Source organism: Monopterus albus, unplaced genomic scaffold, assembly GCF_001952655.1.
Source record: "Monopterus albus unplaced genomic scaffold, M_albus_1.0 scaffold140.1, whole genome shotgun sequence".
In the NCBI taxonomy this organism is placed as follows: domain Eukaryota; kingdom Metazoa; phylum Chordata; class Actinopteri; order Synbranchiformes; family Synbranchidae; genus Monopterus; species Monopterus albus.
Window position 1 is genome coordinate 223,096 of NW_018128020.1, and position 17,882 is coordinate 240,977.

Genomic DNA, 17,882 nt, shown 5'->3' on the forward strand with positions numbered 1-17,882 from the left:
GAAACAGCAGTCCACAGCATTCTCTGATTTCCCGTTGTGCTGTAATCCTAGCCCTTAGCTCGTCCAGTTTGTTTTCCAGAGACTGTATGTTAGCTAGGAAGAGGCTGGGTATTGGCAGTCGGGTAGCGCGCGCTTTTAGCCTAGCATGGAGTCCCTCTCGCCTGCCCCGTTTGCGTCTCCGTCTCCGGGTCGCTCTCCTGATTTCAGCCTGCTCGTTTGTGCCAGGTGCTCCGGGGGCTCCCCGAGGGCAATGGTGGCTGTCCTCGCCATCGTTGTTGTTGTCGCCGGAGTGGACAATGGTTTGTAGCTCCGGTGGTATAAAACTAGTAAATTCCTAGTGACTTAGTGAATTGGCGATATCCAGCAATGCCTGTCTGTTGTATGTAAGCAGTGCATGACATTTGTGCACTGCAGAAAAAGCAAAAAAAACACACAGAAACGAAGAAAACGCCGGCGTGGAACGCGCAAACACGGTCGCCTCGGTGGGCGCCATGTTTGTTCAAACTTTAGATTAAAATATAACTGCCCACAGACCATAACCTGAAGTATCTTTGGAACATATGATAAGATACAATAACACTTCATTATCAAATAAAATCTGAAATTTGTCTTGTGACACAAGTTGGCTCAGATGCCAAAGAATCCCAACAACACTAACAAACGATAACAGTAAACAGCAAACCACTTCTACAACACCCACTTACATAATTATCATGATCTCGGGATACAGATCTTAAATAGCCACACCCTGATTTTGATTTAACAACAATATGGACTGATGAGCAAAAAAGTATTTCAGCCTGTTCTTTCTAAAATAAGGAATTTTAAATCACCTGTTGGAGGACAGAATTTGATATTTGCTATTTAAGATGTGAGAAATCAGAGGAGATGCTTTTATTGTGGCCTGCTTGGAAGGAGGAGCCAGACTTTCATGATTGGGTCAATATGGAGGCCAATCTTAATCAGGGTTGTTGAAGGACAGGAGAGCATTGGTCCAGCAGCAACCCTACAATGAATATCTCTCCAGGACTTTGCTATACAGAATGTTGTAGAGACTTTGTGTTATATGTGAAAAGTCAGGTCTCCCTGTGTAGCATACAAAGATCTCCTGCAGAATGAGCAGAGTACAAGTTGAGGCCACTCTCACACCCACACCATGGTCGTACATGAGGCTGCTAGATGACACTGGTTTTCTCCTGTCAGGGGTTGCCCCTTCTCTACTGGTGCGGTTGCAGTCTCTTTTGTTCTAAGCCCTTGGCTGGACCTTCTATTTCCTCTTCTTTTCATCTGCTGTCTTGTTTTCCAGGTGCAACGCCACCTGTTCTCTCCCCCAGTTCATTTCCTCCTTTTCTTCTTCGGGCACCGTGCTGCCCACTATCCTTTTGGCCGTGGGTACCGGGTTACCAGCGACTCCCACCGTCTACTATGGCACCGGGCCCCTCATCGCTCACTTGGTTTTGGGGACTTGTGGAGAGTGAAACAAATTTCCAATTTATGTCTCTCTCTGGTATCGGCCCTGATCTTTCTCACGTCACTCATCCTGTATCAAAGTTGCCGCTACAGCTTCCGCAAAAGGAATCCCTGACCCCTTTACCAAGACCATGGGCTGCTGGACTCATCCTCATTCTACTTTTGTAGGTACCAAACCTCGAGACTCTTAACCTTAACATTCAGTCTGCACTGCACAAAAACAGTTTTTGGGGTCTGTCAGTGCCCGAGAGTGACGCTGACCTCTTTAGCTTTCCCCAAAACTGTCAAGTCCATAAGCATTCTCTATCCTTTTACTTTCATTTGTACTTAGTGAGGGCAGGTCCCTGCTAGTGAACAGGGTCTTAACTGACTTCTTTTAAGACTGTGTGATTCTGCAGTTGACAGTTGTTGAGGATTACGGGGAAGACAGCTGAAACAATGGTCTGGCAACCAAGTGCAGCAAAGCAATGTAAGTATGGAATTTTGTTGCTGATTAAAGAGATTTTTCTCTCATGTCTTGATATTTCACAGATTCTCTGTCACTCCCATCAGTCCTCTGTGATTTAAGTGCTGAGAGCAAGTTCTCAACACCCCTGGCTTGGATGCTGTGGGCTAGCACTGATGAACATGCACAAAGCAGCCACACATCGATGAAAAAAGCTGCTTAAAACACACATTTCTACCAGAAACAGGACTGCCAATGTGTTGTTATGAAAATGATATAATTATCCATGCTTACAGCTGAGGTCAGAGATGAGCAGAAGCTCACAGCCACAAGTGGTTTTGAAACACAGCTAGTGTGGAGATTAAGCACCCCCCAGTTGAGAGCTGTCTATGTTATATATAATGCTGGAGAGAGTATAATGGTCATGAGGTTAGTTGTCCTCTTTGGATGTTTGATTGCATTATTTCCAGTGTGTCTGGAAACATTCCCATTCTTATGTTTCCTCTGTAAAGGTGGGGCCTCTAATGTAGGCTGTTTGACAAACACCCCCACGACCCCCACCTTATGGTCATCACAATATCAAGAATAGGCTATGAAGTGAGATTCATCTTAATGATATCTCAACTACTGGATGAATTAACATGAAACATGGATTCCAGATGATGAGTCCTATTGACTTTGGTGGTCCCCTAACTCTTCTAGTGGCAGAATGAGGTTGGCATTTAAAACTTGAGTGAAATGTCTTTGTAGGTGTGGCTGCACATGGGTAAAGATATGGTTACCAGAGGATGGTCCTAATCACTTTGGTATTTTCTTGACTTTTCTCTGGTGCCACCATGAGTTTTTGTGTGAAATAGCTCATTAATTATATTATACTCAATAGATTGCCATAAAATTTGGTGCAGACATTCATGATACCCTCAGGATGAATATAAAATACTTCATAAACCATTGAGAGGAAACTCCATACAGTAGCTCTGGCTTACGGTTACTAGGCCAGCATCAAAGTCTCTGTCACAAATCTTGGCTTCCAGAGCCACCTGGATAGAAAAATAAGCAAGGCTTGATGGGATGCTTGCCACCCCGAGGGTCTTGAAATGAGCCAAAGTCTAGTTGGCACTGGTCAGTAATGAGCCTGCAGCTTTGGTCTTCTTTCCAACCACAGTCACTGCAAGCCAGTAAAGAGCACCAGGCTACTGAGTTGATCCTGACCACTTTGAACTCCTCAACAGACTAGACCAGTGTCCAAGCAAATCCTCCAGAGAGGTCATATTTGGTCATACATCTACAGTACATGAGCCAGGATGGTCTTTTTATGGCTGTGTCTAGCCTGTAGTCTGTGTTTTGAGAATTAGTGAATTATTAAGACAACTATGAAGAGATCTTATGCACAGAAGCCTTAAATGTGTGGAGATTCAAAGAGTGTAAATGAAAAATACTTTGAAAGCTGATGTTAAGTTACCAGTAGCTGGACCTAGAATATCCCACACCACCTCTATGTGAATGAACCACTGCATTGGCCTGTGGGTTGGGCCACACCACACCAATATGGTAATTGTACAGGTTTAACTTAGAGGAGAATTCATTCATTTATTTTTTTCTCTAGTTAGAGGATGAGTTTGTTAATGGTTTTTGCTGACCACAACCATGCAAACACAGCAGTAGTGGCCACATCTGGTCAGCAAATGTGTCATGTCTTCTTGTATACACATCAGAAATTGCCAGATTAGAGTGTTTACAATGCAGCGCCACATATCACCTTCACCTCTGTGCTACAAGATCAAATATGCTGGGAGAAATACTCTTTGAAAGGAGCATCAAAGATAGGGTGCTAAAAACAAGATGAATAACAAATTTTCATTCCCACATGTTTACAGTGCCTTGCGAAAGTATTCGGCCCCCTTGAACTTTGTGACCTTTTGCCACATTTCAGGCTTCAAACATAAAGATATAAAACTGTAATTTTTTGTGAAGAATCAACAACAAGTGGGACACAATCATGAAGTGGAATGAAATTTATTGGATATTTCAAACTTTTTTAACAAATAAAAAACTGAAAAATTGGGCGTGCAAAATTATTCAGCCCCCTTAAGTTAATACTTTGTAGCGCCACCTTTTGCTGCGATTACAGCTGTAAGTCACTTGGGGTATGTCTCTATCAGTTTTGCACATCGAGAGACTGAAATTTTTGCCCATGCCTCCTTGCAAAACAGCTCGAGCTCAGTGAGGTTGGATGGAGAGCGTTTGTGAACAGCAGTTTTCAGTTCTTTCCACAGATTATCGATTGGATTCAGGTCTGGACTTTGACTTGGCCATTCTAACACCTGGATATGTTTATTTGTGAACCATTCCATTGTAGAATTTGCTTTATGTTTTGGATCATTGTCTTGTTGGAAGACAAAGCTCCGTCCCAGTCTCAGGTCTTTTGCAGACTCCATCAGGTTTCCTTCCAGAATGGTCCTGTATGTGGCTCCATCCATCTTCCCATCAATTTTAACCATCTTCCCGGTCCCTGCTGAAGAAAAGCAGGCCCAAACCACGATGCTGCCACCACCATGTTTGACAGTGGGGATGGTGTGTTCAGGGCGATGAGCTGTGTTGCTTTTACGCCAAACATAACATTTTGCATTGTTGCCAAAAAGTTCGATTTTGGTTTCATCTGACCAGAGCACCTTCTTCCACATGTTTGGTGTGTCTCCCAGGTGGCTTGTGGCAAACTTTAAACGACACTTTTTATGGATATCTTTAAGAAATGGCTTTCTTCTTGCCACTCTTCCATAAAGGCCAGATTTGTGCAGTATACGACTGATTGTTGTCCTATGGACAGAGTCTCCCACCTCAGCTGTAGATCTCTGCAGTTCATCCAGAGTGATCATGGGCCTCTTGGCTGCATCTCTGATCAGTCTTCTCCTTGTATGAGCTGAAAGTTTAGAGGGACGGCCAGGTCTTGGTAGATTTGCAGTGGTCTGATACTCCTTCCATTTCAATATTATCGCTTGCACAGTGCTCCTTGGGATGTTTAAAGCTTGGGAAATCTTTTTGTATCCAAATCCGGCTTTAAACTTCTCCACAACAGTATCTCGGACCTGCCTGGTGTGTTCCTTGTTCTTCATGATGCTCTCTGCGCTTTAAACGAACCTCTGAGACTATCACAGTGCAGGTGCATTTATACGGAGACTTGATTACACACAGGTGGATTCTATTTATCATCATTAGTCATTTAGGTCAACATTGGATCATTCAGAGATCCTCACTGAACTTCTGGAGAGAGTTTGCTGCACTGAAAGTAAAGGGGCTGAATAATTTTGCACGCCCAATTATTCAGTTTTTTATTTGTTAAAAAAGTTTGAAATATCCAATAAATTTCGTTCCACTTCATGATTGTGTCCCACTTGTTGTTGATTCTTCACAAAAAATTACAGTTTTATATCTTTATGTTTGAAGCCTGAAATGTGGCAAAAGGTCACAAAGTTCAAGGGGGCCGAATACTTTCGCAAGGCACTGTAGCTTGGCTCAGGGTTGCCAGTGTACGGGACTTTCCGCTGGCACCACACGCCACACTACATACTGCTGAATTTACTCAAGAAAAATTGCCAAGAGTTAGTGAGTTAGAAATGTGAGTGACTGAAAAGAGATGTACAACGCCCATGCTAGAAACTGCTGACTGCTGCGGTCTCTGCCAAATCATCCTGAAAAGAGATGTAACACATTAGGGACCACCCCGGTGAGAAGGGAACAGGGTGAGGCTCTGTCCAGACTGACAGAAAGATTGACTGCATCCTATCCGCTGTTGCTTCCAAAATGTGCCCAGCTCTCAGTTTAGGTAATGGCAATTCAGCTATGTTATCATTAATATCAGATTCCTCTTAACAGTTATTGCTGTGTCTTAAAGTTTGATTCAGTACATGTGTAGTAATTATGGGAAGTACTACAGGCATGGATAAAGTTATCAGGTTGTACAAGTCAGTCCAAAAGGGACATGATATAACTCTCACTCAGGCTCCTCTTTGCTTTCTGTTTTAGCACTGCAAGTATCTTCTTGTTTGAGGGTGTCAGCCACTCAATGGCATTATGGGAATACCGTCCAGGACACTCTGGGGAGGACATTAAAGACCAGAAACAAGTGAGGACATGGACATGACAGCAAGTGTTTGCTTTGTTCTGAGTGTGAGCTATGTGAGGATCTGTGTGCATTTTTTTTTTTTTAATGCTGACTAAGCCAAAAAAGTTCTTTTTAATTTTACTCCCAAGTTTTCTGAAAACATGACCTCTTCACACATTTGTGAAGACTGCGTCCTTCATTTGAGCAAAGCTGAAAAAATGGGATGACAGCACACCAGTGGCTGTGAATACACACAATAATCATTATTTATTGTCTCTTCTCCCTTTAAACTATCATAATCAGTCAGATCGACTATTAGGATGTGGGAGAAATCCCACTGCTCTTTGCGTCTTTCCCAGAGTCACTCTTGGCAATTAATCAAATTTCACTAACATGATGATGGAATCCCCCAAAATTTAACCCTTCCATTCCAGATCATCATCATCATTTCAAAGCTCTTGTTTTTTTTTGGTGGATCTTCAGGCTAAACTAAAACAAAGGTGGACTCAGAAGGCAAGACTCAGAACTAGGACAATTGATAATTTATTAGTTTTCGCAAAGATGTGAATGAATAAGATTCTGGGAACTACCGGTTATTTGGAGAGTCCTCTTGGTTAGAGAGGAATGCCCCAGCATGAGCTATAGCTTGTGGTTTGGGGAGTTCAGAGTTGGCAGGCGGCAGGGCCAGGTGGGTAGGCAGAAGAAGGACAGGTGAGTGGTTGGTGTGGCTGGAGCACCAGGGAGGACAGGTGAGTGAAAAGGTGCTGGAGGGAAGCAGACAGGGAGGGAGAGAGAGAGAGATGGGGAGAGAGAGGGACTGAGCTGCCATAACAGCCCTTTGCATACTGGGCCAACTTCTCCACAAAACATGCAAATTTAATCAGATTCAGCATTGTCAGTGGACTGCACTTGACACATTTTTCATCCACTGAATTAATTTGTGATTTTGTTACAGTCATTGGAGAATGCAATAGCAAAATTTCTGTGGTAAAGTAAAAATTACATCAGCAAAGAATTTATGCAGAATAACTTCTCTAAAGAAATAAACTTCCAGAGAAATATACTGTACAGTATATGACACTTACATTTTCTAACACTGACACCCTGTTTTTATTACCTCATAAATATGAAAATCTCATATTTTCTATCTGTTGCCAAGTATGAAAATAACATTTAAGTCTGTTATGCAACAAAAAGGAGTTCCTGGGTGTTTATGACAAGGAGATGGAGCTATTTTTTGTTTAGAGTTGTGATTAACAACCTCCATGTTGCCTCCAGATGTGGTTTTGCCTCATACACAACCCGAGCAAATTTTTTAATCAACTCACCAATTAAAGAGTGACCCTACACAACACTATCCATCATCATAAGGGATGATGCAGTGATCTAATAACTAGATCCGACTCCTTGCTGCAAACACTGAGCTATTCTTTATGCTAAATGGTGGACAGATGGTCGGGCCTTCTGCAAGCAATCATAGCCAGTGATTACCAAACCTCTCATCACATAGTATCTGCTAGTGAGATTAAACCAATAAGGTGGTGGGAAACAGTAGTAGGATCGATACGAATTTGACCATCACTTGATTTTAGCCAGGCTTTTTTGTGGGTAATATCTTAGAATACCGCAGAATCTGTTTATTTTCAGAGGCAGATGTAAAATGTTCTAGATGAAGCAACAAGGAACACACAGAGGCCAGGCTGTTTGTGAATATCCTCTTCATTTGTCCATTATGAAATCCCCTGTAGCCTTAGACTATTTCCAAACACAAAAGCTAGTAGAGAACAAAGATTTCAAGCCAAATGTTGCTATGAACTCTAAATAAAGCCAACAGGGGCTAGACCTTTATCAAGAGCCGATCTCTGGGCTGGCACAGTTAAGTAGAAACAGTTGAAGGACAATTTTATGACTTTACCAGTATGTTAACAGCTCCCGATCACTGTCATGTCTATCATCAAGCAATTTTTTTTGTTTTACTCAGCTGTCATCTTGTTTTATTCATTTTGCAATTTACTTCTTCCCTACATAAAAGAACAGTCTGGTGGAAAGTACTGTAACATTGGATTTGTTGTCATATTCAGTTCACTCCATAATGATAGAGTGATAAAGTACAAACAACCTTGATATGTTCTTGTATTGTCATGTTTCATTACCAGTCTTGTTTCTAAACATTTGTCATAGAAAGGGAAAAAAACCCTGTTCTTATCTTTGCAGCATAATTTATCTCAATAAGCAGTTCATTCAGTAAGGTGAGATATATATATGATACATTTATTATGTATTTTGCTTGAGTATTTACATGTTGTGTTGCTTCTGCATTTATGAGGCTACTATTGCTCTTCTTACTCCACTACATGTACCTGACGTCTATAGCATCTGGTTACTTTGTAAATTAATTACCATTCTAGGAATAGAAATAACTGTTTGTTAAATATGAAGCTACAGATATGGGCTGGTTAGATTAAACTGGTTACAAGGGTACAAGGAGGAGCAGCCAGACTCTGCCCAACTGTACGAGCCAGGCCAGCCAGTCAGGAACAAGCCAAGTGTTTAAAACCATTGTAAAAATCACCAATTTCTCACTTTTACACTTTGACTTTTTTTTTATCTTTTTGAGGAAACTTTATTCCAAGATGCTTGGCTCTGATATTTCTGTCATTAGAACATCCAAAAACAGCACAAATTTTTTTTTTTTTTTTACTGTTTGAACTGGTCAGAACAAACCTGATCCCAGAGCCAATATGGTGACAGGTGAGACACATCTCATAAACCTCAGTGTGTAGAGATTATCAGTTAATTGCTGATTTACATCTTGTTATCTTCTGGGAAATAATTTAAGGAACGTGAATTATACACACACCTTTCACCCTCTTATGTGGCCTTGGGCAAGGCATTCCTCTGCTGGTGTGTATGTAAAGCATTCTGCCCTTACTTGATAAATAAGAGTGAAAATAAGTATTGCTTGACCCCTCAGTTTCAATTCAGTTTGGTCTTTCCAGTTCCATTAGTTGAACTGTCTAGTCTACTTTACTCCCTGACCTGATGGTGAATAATATGCAGTAGGTGACTGTTGGGTCACATACATTGTTCATGATGCCATGTGAAGTCATGAGAATCAGCAGAACAAGTAAACTCACTTCTTCTGGCATTTAAGGCTTTTTAGCAGCATGCCTGTCTGCAGGCGTATTAAAACTTGGCTCTGTAATGAACATTTGCCCTTGAAGCCTACTGAGTGCTTAGTGCTGCTCAGGCGATAGGGCTCTAGAGACACGGGGCCTCTCTTCCTGCTCCCTACAGAGCACTCGAGTATAAAACTCAGCTGTACCAGCAGGCTGGGGGTAGAGTCATATGAATACTGTTGCATTACAGTGAACTCAGATTTAACTAAAGAAAGGATACATTCTGTAGTTGTTCCTCTGCAGAAATGAACTGTGCGAGCAGATGGGAATAGCAGATTTACCAGCGCTGTGACTGCTTTCTGTTTATAGTTTTGTCATTATCATCTTGCAACCTTTGCCCAGGGTGATGTGAACTCCACTGCTACGGCATGGGAGATGTACGCTGACTGAGACCCTGCAAACACACTGACTTCTCAGTCTACTGTGAACATGCCAATTTACGTGTGTGTGTATGAGACACAGGGTGAAGCTGAGTATGAGGGGCCGTATAAGACATTATGTATTCTCGATGTTTCACACACATACATTTTCACTCTCACATGCATATATTCTTCTCACACATGTATACAGTGCCTTGCGAAAGTATTCGGCCCCCTTGAACTTTGCGACCTTTTGCCACATTTCAGGCTTCAAACATAAAGATATAAAACTGTAATTTTTTGTGAAGAATCAACAACAAGTGGGACACAATCATGAAGTGGAACGAAATTTATTGGATATTTCAAACTTTTTTAACAAATAAAAAACTGAAAAATTGGCCGTGCAAAATTATTCAGCCCCCTTAAGTTAATACTTTGTAGCACCACCTTTTGCTGCGATTACAGCTGTAAGTCACTTGGGGTATGTCTCTATCAGTTTTGCACATCAAGAGACTTAAATTTTGCCCATTCCTCCTTGCAAAACAGCTCGAGCTCAGTGAGGTTGGATGGAGAGCATTTGTGAACAGCAGTTTTCAGTTCTTTCCACAGATTCTCGAGTGGATTCAGGTCTGGACTTTGACTTGGCCATTCTAACACCTGGATATGTTTATTTGTGAACCATTCCATTGTAGATTTTGCTTTATGTTTTGGATCATTGTCTTGTTGGAAGACAAAGCTCCGTCCCAGTCTCAGGTCTTTTGCAGACGCCATCAGGTTTCCTTCCAGAATGGTCCTGTATTTGGCTCCATCCATCTTCCCATCAAGTTTAACCATCTTCCCTGTCCCTGCTGAAGAAAAGCAGGCCCAAACCAGGATGCTGCCACCACCATGTTTGACAGTGGGGATGGTGTGTTCAGGGTGATGAGCTGTGTTGCTTTTACGCCAAACATAACGTTTTGCATTGTTGCCAAAAAGTTCGATTTTGGTTTCATCTGACCAGAGCACCTTCTTCCACATGTTTGGTGTGTCTCCCAGGTGGCTTGTGGCAAACTTTAAACAACACTTTTTATGGATATCTTTAAGAAATGGCTTTCTTCTTGCCACTCTTCCATAAAGGCCAGATTTGTGCAGTATACGACTGATTGTTGTCCTATGGACAGAGTCTCCCACCTCAGCTGTAGATCTCTGCAGTTCATCCAGAGTGATCATGGGCCTCTTGGCTGCATCTCTGATCAGTCTTCTCCTTGTATGAGCTGAAAGTTTAGAGGGACGGCCAGGTCTTGGTAGATTTGCAGTGGTCTGATACTCCTTCCATTTCAATATTATCACTTGCACAGTGCTCCTTGGGATGTTTAAAGCTTGGGAAATCTTTTTGTATCCAAATCCGGCTTTAAACTTCTCCACAACAGTATCTCGGACCTGCCTGGTGTGTTCCTTGTTCTTCATGATGCTCTCTGCGCTTTAAACAGACCTCTGAGACTATCACAGTGCAGGTGCATTTATACGGAGACTTGATTACACACAGGTGGATTCTATTTATCATCATTAGTCATTTAGGTCAACATTGGATCATTCAGAGATCCTCACTGAACTTCTGGAGAGAGTTTGCTGCACTGAAAGTAAAGGGGCTGAATAATTTTGCACGCCCAATTATTCAGTTTTTTATTTGTTAAAAAAGCTAACACATACACATATTCTACTCACACATGCATATATTCTACTTACACATACATATATTAATTCCTCGACTGAAAGGGGAATATATGTGTGTGTGTGAAAATATATGTAAGTGAGAGGAGAACGTGTGTGTGTGTGTGTGTGTGCATGAGTATAGTGGAAACGGAAGCAGTATAGTGGAAAATGAAGCAGTACTGTAGAAACGGCGGGAGATAATGCAATGTGATTGCTAAGCACAGGTAATGCACGTAAGTTCCGACAAGCATGGATGGAGGAAATGAGGGACGAGTACTGCAGTAAGCCATTGGTGTTCTAAGAAATTTTCTCGCTTCCCCCGAAACTGTAACGTCGTCGTCTTCCTCCATTGTTCAACAAGTGACAGGCGATGTGGCTAGGGTAGCCCACAGCTCGGTGGAAAGTGAGATGAACTGGACTTTGCATTGGGCAATACACATGGTTTTGGTATTGCTTAATTTGGGGACATGCCTCCATCTCTATATTCTGTTCAAAATACACTTTGCATTTAAATACTTAAAAATAATGTTCACCACGCACTTTGATTGTTGTATGAAGGCACTAGTGTAAACTTTAAATGGTTTGAAAATTTTATGTGTTAGTTTCCGTACTGATTGACAAATGTTATCATGTTTTTATTTTAATGGCTTGTGGTGTTCAACACTGTGTTTAACTGGCATATTTTGTAGCTTGGAACTTTTATTCATCCTTAAGTGCATAATATGAGGGAAAATCCCAGTTTTGTTCCCAAAAAAATGGTTGTGTTTTATGACAATAGCCAACAAGAAGGAAAAAATAAAGTCTTTGGTTAAAGAGGAGGCGATCCAAATGACAAAAATCACCCGATGTTGGAAAGTATCTCCTGAGTGCTGACAGGGGAAGGTTAACCTGTGAGCGTCACGCCGCACGGCTGCTTTTGTACACTGTGTGTTTTGCGTCACTGCCCCTCAATCGGTGGCACTCTGTGAAGAGAACACAAGATGCTCAATGTGAAGCCTCATTCTGGCCACACGGTGCCATGGCAACACCAACCAAACTGCAGCGTACACAAGCGGGGCAGGCAGGGAGTGAGTGAGCAGGGCGGGAATGAATGGAGGGGGTCATCAGACAAACTGTCAGTCTAAGAAGGTGACTCACTTGATCTGGACTTAGACATGTGCGTATTCACCAGAAAGTTGATAAAAGATGAGAAAGCAATGGACACCTCACGATGTAACAGATATGCAAGCAGAGAGTTGCATGATTTGTCAAGAAAAATGTCACTGAATTAGAAGACAAGCGCAGAAACATAAGCTACTAAAACCTTCTGTGTGCATGTGACTTCCACCAAAAGAAAGGACAGTGATAAGCAAGCTAAAAGGATTAGACTGCACCAAGTAAAGAACAGAGCTAACCATTACCTAATTTCTCCATGAGGTCATAGTAGCCACACTCAATGTACCCCAAGTTTAACCCATCAGCCCCTCCTCCTGTGCATACACATAAGGTGGGAAATGGGGCAGACTACATATTTGCAAACTTGGTTAATTCTTTATGCAAAAAAAAACAAAAACAAACAAACAAACAAACAAAAAAAAACATCTCAAAGTCTGAATTTTTTGATTAGGCATTGTTATTGACCAAAATGGTCAAACCTATATATAGGTCCCTCATTACTGACCTACCCCTAATGCCTTACTGTATTATCTTAACATATTCCTATTATTAATAACTATGTGAATACAGGACAGAGTCTTCGGTTGTAACTGTGCATCTGACTGTCGACATCAAAGACAAGTAGGTCAGGAAAAATGAAAAACAGAGAACCTCAGAGTATCAAATTTGATGAAATCTAAAATCCTTCTTATGACAATAGCAATAACTATTACTTGCCTATTTTAAAATTACTTGAAAATAAAACAATTATCAGATACCTACTAAATTTATAAATTCAGGTCCAGTTCTGCCTACATAACAAGGAGCCCAATATTCACAGAGTAGCTTGGATTAAACCTTTACTCTGGTCTAGGCTTGCTGAGCTGGTACTTTTTATTTTTGACAAGTATTAGCTCAGCACTGAGCTCATACAAATGTTAAAAACAAATGACAACTAAAACAACAACAATAAATAATAAAAAAAAAAAGACAACATGCAACATCTTAAATATACCTTGTTGTGGCCAGAATTTAATTTTCAATTGGCATTAACGTGTATTCGTGCACATAGGGTTCACCTGCTTTTGTGGTAGACTGAAGAATTTCACCAACAATTCTGTTTAGGTTGTCATTTGACAGTGCTGCATATGTCATCGATTCAATGCCAAGCCGCTGTCTGTGCCTATAAAGAGTCTGACTGTTTACTCCTAAGCATAGTGCAATGCTTTGCCAGTTCATTCCAAGGGATACTAAATGAGAGATTTGTTCCCTTGAAATGTTGTACTGAGGTCTGCCTTGAAGTCCGGTCCTGACAGGTGGTGGCAACAGAACATAACTGTTTTCAGATAGGATTCTTCGCCTGGTTTCATGAGCAGTCAATAAAAACTGAAGACATCTATGCAAGGGCTGTAAAGTATGGACTGCTTCTTTATTTCTCGGATGTTCAACAAATCTTGAGATTGAGAGAAATCCAGATAAAGTCTGAATGTGGTCAGAAAGCTCAGCATACAGCCTCTCCTGAACAAAAGAATCTGTACTTTCAGTTTGTATTCGCTGAATACATTCTAAGGTATTGCTAAAAAATTGTAAAATGTCATTTTCATTGCTACTTACTGCAAAAATGAAAAACTGCACTTGAAAACAAAGCAAGAAGCCTTTCCATACTATCATGGTGTAGTTCTGATATAGCAAGCCAAGAAAGAAGCACAGATAGTCTTGCCCATGTATTTCCTAGTTTGATCACTTCCTGTTAAGAGGAAGAACTTCCTGTGTAACAGTATACCTTGTGTTAAATATATGTGTATTTCTGAGTGAAAATATAAGTATGTGAGAGTGAAAATACATGTATGTAAACGAAGAATATGTGTGTGTATGTGCAAGTAGAATATATGTATGTGTGAAAGGAGAATCTATGTGAGAGTGAAAATACATGTATGTAAAAGAAGAATATGTGTGTGTATGTGCAAGTAAAATATATGTATGTGTGAGGAGAATATATATGTGAGAGTGAAAATACATGTATGTAAAAGAAGAATGTGTGTGTATGTGCAAGTAGAATATATGCATGTGTGAGGAGAATATATATGTGAGAGTGAAAATACATGTATGTAAAAGAAGAATATGTGCGTGTATGTGCAAGTAGAATATATGTATGTGCGAGGAGAATATATGCATGTGTGAGTAGAATGTGTGTATGTGTAAGTAGAATGTATGTATGCATGTGTGAGGAGAATATATGCATGTGAGAGTGAAAATGTATGTGTGTGAAACGTCGAGAATACATCATGTCTTATACGGCCCCTCATAGCTGAGTGTGATGTGACTTGTAGACAGTGTTGCACGATGAGGTTTTCAACCCAACAGCTCCTTCAGGGTTGTGATTTGTGAAATGGGCAGTGACTAAAGCCTATGTACAGTAACAGACATTCTGTCTGTCTGGTTCTGGTGAAGACAAAGTTTGATGCAAAATAAAAAAGCAAATCAAAGAGATTCCACCAAAGTGCCATGATGAATGAAACAATTTTCCCCCAACATCTGTCAGAGACTTTGATGTTTGTCTGCCTGAGGGTCTCTTGCAACCAGGTCAGCACAATTACAGAGACTTGCTCCCTGAGCCTTCTATACCTTTATGTCCCCTCAGTACCTTATAATGGATGCCATGGTCACAACAAGGTTTCCTTGATTCATTTCAGTGCCATTGCACTGGCTGGACTGGGCTTTAGTCTTTGTTATTTGCTGCTACTGCTGTTACCCTACTGATCCTCATACTGAAGGAATCCCCACCCATCACTGGTTGCTGATAATTAACAAAAGTAGTACACACTTTGAAGTCATCTTGGCAAATTGTTCTGTTATCCCCTCTTTTCCTTGGATTGTGCTTGTGGTAAAATTAATATAGTTTATGGCAGACCAGCAGTTTGTTCTGACTAAATGGGCTATGGGGAAAAGGTTTAATGGACTGAAAAATAACACATTTTTCATGCTTAATATGAAGCTGTTCAGGTCAAATTGACCTCATGTGGGGGGTAAATCACATCATAACTTTGTGGCGCTCAACCTTCACTGTTAATTGGGGGCAGTGAAGAAGATTTTTCATTCACCTAACTGTTGCTGGAGTGAGCACATGACTCTCTGCTCACAGCTTTTCAAGCATGAGGCCCCTCAATTGTCACCAGCAGTCAGGAAACGTGAACACTGCACACAAGTGCCACCTATGTGAACAGCACTGCTTGAAAACACAGCCAGCAATTAGGGTGACCCACACTATGCAGCGTACCAAATTGATGTGCTGTTGTGTCAGAGGCTGGAAGGTGCGTGCTATCAGTGCCACTAAATAAGGTTTATGCATCATCCATTCCTAGCAGTTAAAGGTAAACAGTCCTTAACCTGCATTACTGAACAGGCTACATTCTAAAAACAATTGACAGTTTGGTAAATCTCTCCTTTACTGTGCATGTGGTCAGACTGTTGTGTGGGCAGCTTTGGGTTGAAATAAAAAAAATAAAACTGTTTTTCAGTGTCAGACGATCACAGTTTTTGTGCCACAACTGTTTGTTCTTGAAACCCTAAAATAATTTTGTGGGTCTTATAAAAAAACAAGGAGCTTCAGAACTCCCACATCTTAGTTACAGTTGGAAGTGAATAAAGAACTTATAATCCATGTTTCTACTTTTAGTATTATAGACTTTTTTTTTTTTTAAATGTGTTGAAAAGGAGTCACCCTCTGGAGCCAGTTACAGTAAAGGAGTTAAGTGAGTGGAAAATAACACTTCCTGCATAAGTGTGAACAGTATTTTTACAGATGTTGCCTCAAAAATAAAACTTCTTTCATAGGCTCTGCACAGCACTCATTATAAATTAATATGGAAAGAAGCATTGGATCCCTCTGGGGGAACACTGGGAATTTGTTTCACAGTCTGACACCAGAGATGCTTCATTTACAGTAATCTCATTGCTTTTTACTGCACCGGTTGCATGTCACACATTAGATTTAGATGGGTAACTGCTGGAAAGTCATTGAGTTTGGTGCCAGACTTTTGGCATGAACTTTCTAAAATACTGCTTCTAATATTGCTTCTGCATTATTCATGTTGTCTGTTATGAAATTGTGTTGAATAGAACCATCAGTTAGGTCCCTAGTTTTTCTGCTGTGGCGGGTAGGGGGATTTGGACTGTGGAAAAATGCTTGACCTTGATTTTCCATGGTTGCTTTGCAGAGACACCTTGAAACAACGTGAACAAGACTGAAGCTGTGGTGTATGAGCGTGGTCATCTTGTCACCCCTTAAGGATAAATCGCAATTGAGTGGGCCCAGCAGGCCAGGTCACAGCCAAGTGGACCAGAAGGAGGAGAGCCCATGGGGCCCTGGCCAGGAGCTGTTAGGCATGCTGAATTGATGTAGAATTGCCAGGAAAATTTAAAGGGAGGGGAGAGAAAAATGGGCACACTATCACACACATTAACTCCTCCCTCTGCTTTTTCTTTTGTGACTTTGGCTAAGAACCAAACCAAACAAAACAAAACAACTAAATAGCCAGAATTTTCAGAACGCCTTTTATTGAGGGTACATTCCCCAGTCCACTGTTATTTACACATTACTGCCAGGATTGATTTAGCTGTGATTGATTTCATTTCAATCTGAATGTTTTTGGCTACATGTGGCTAAGAACTAGAAGGCCCACAACTTTGGAAAATGTTTTCTCAAAAGTTATGGCTAATTGACCTAATTGGCTGCCAGTGGGATGCACACTTTGAATCTGCTCCAGTGACATTTCTAATGCAGTAGCGTGGTGTCATTCTGCATCTCGTTCATTGGAAACACTTGTACAGTAAATAAGGCATGGAGAGACAGGGGGACTACACCACAAAAACCAAGGTTAAAATGGAGAGTTTAGAGAGCATTTACAGACCGTAGCGGTAGAGTTTTGAATTGTCCTAAGTCAAAATGTTAACCAGTGCATTTCAACGTCAATAAAACAATTTTCTATGATACACCAGAACTGGTGCCTACATGCAATAAATTCAGAGGAATCTTCTTCTTTCTGCGTTTAATAATGGGTGTAACCTCAATTATCTGAGCCAACTCTTGTTAGTCCAGCAAATTTCCCTATATCAAATGGTAGAGAAAAATTCAGTTGTAATCAGATTTCTTGGTTATAATGTAAGGCAGTTGCCTGGATCACATTTCAAATAGCAAAAATGGTTCTGTCATATGCAGCCCCTAGATGAAAGCAGGTCACAGCATCTGCTTTTTGATATTCCTGTCTCAGAAACCAAGACTCCACTTGAATACTCAAAGCTATTCTGAGCACTACCTCCAAAGGGGTTCATGTGCCAGTGGATAGGTGGAACGGGTGGCTCGCCCCTGGTCCGCTACAGTTTATTACACCAACAGAAAACATAGAAACATGTTCTACTAACTCCTGCTGATGAACCCTAAACATTAAGAGCAAACAAAGGAAGCTACTGAGCTCAGCCTATATAACATTTAGACTATCAAG

General features: G+C 41.0%; 1 long non-coding RNA gene across 1 annotated transcript; it reads left to right on the plus strand.

Moving 5' to 3' along the window:
- The first annotated feature begins 5,403 nt into the window (after positions 1-5,403).
- LOC109967992 (uncharacterized) lies at positions 5,404-17,398 on the plus strand. The gene is made up of 3 exons (XR_002276025.1): positions 5,404-5,738; positions 5,939-6,038; positions 16,599-17,398. It is a non-coding gene; the product is annotated as an uncharacterized LOC109967992 (long non-coding RNA).
- Positions 17,399-17,882: the final 484 nt, after the last annotated feature.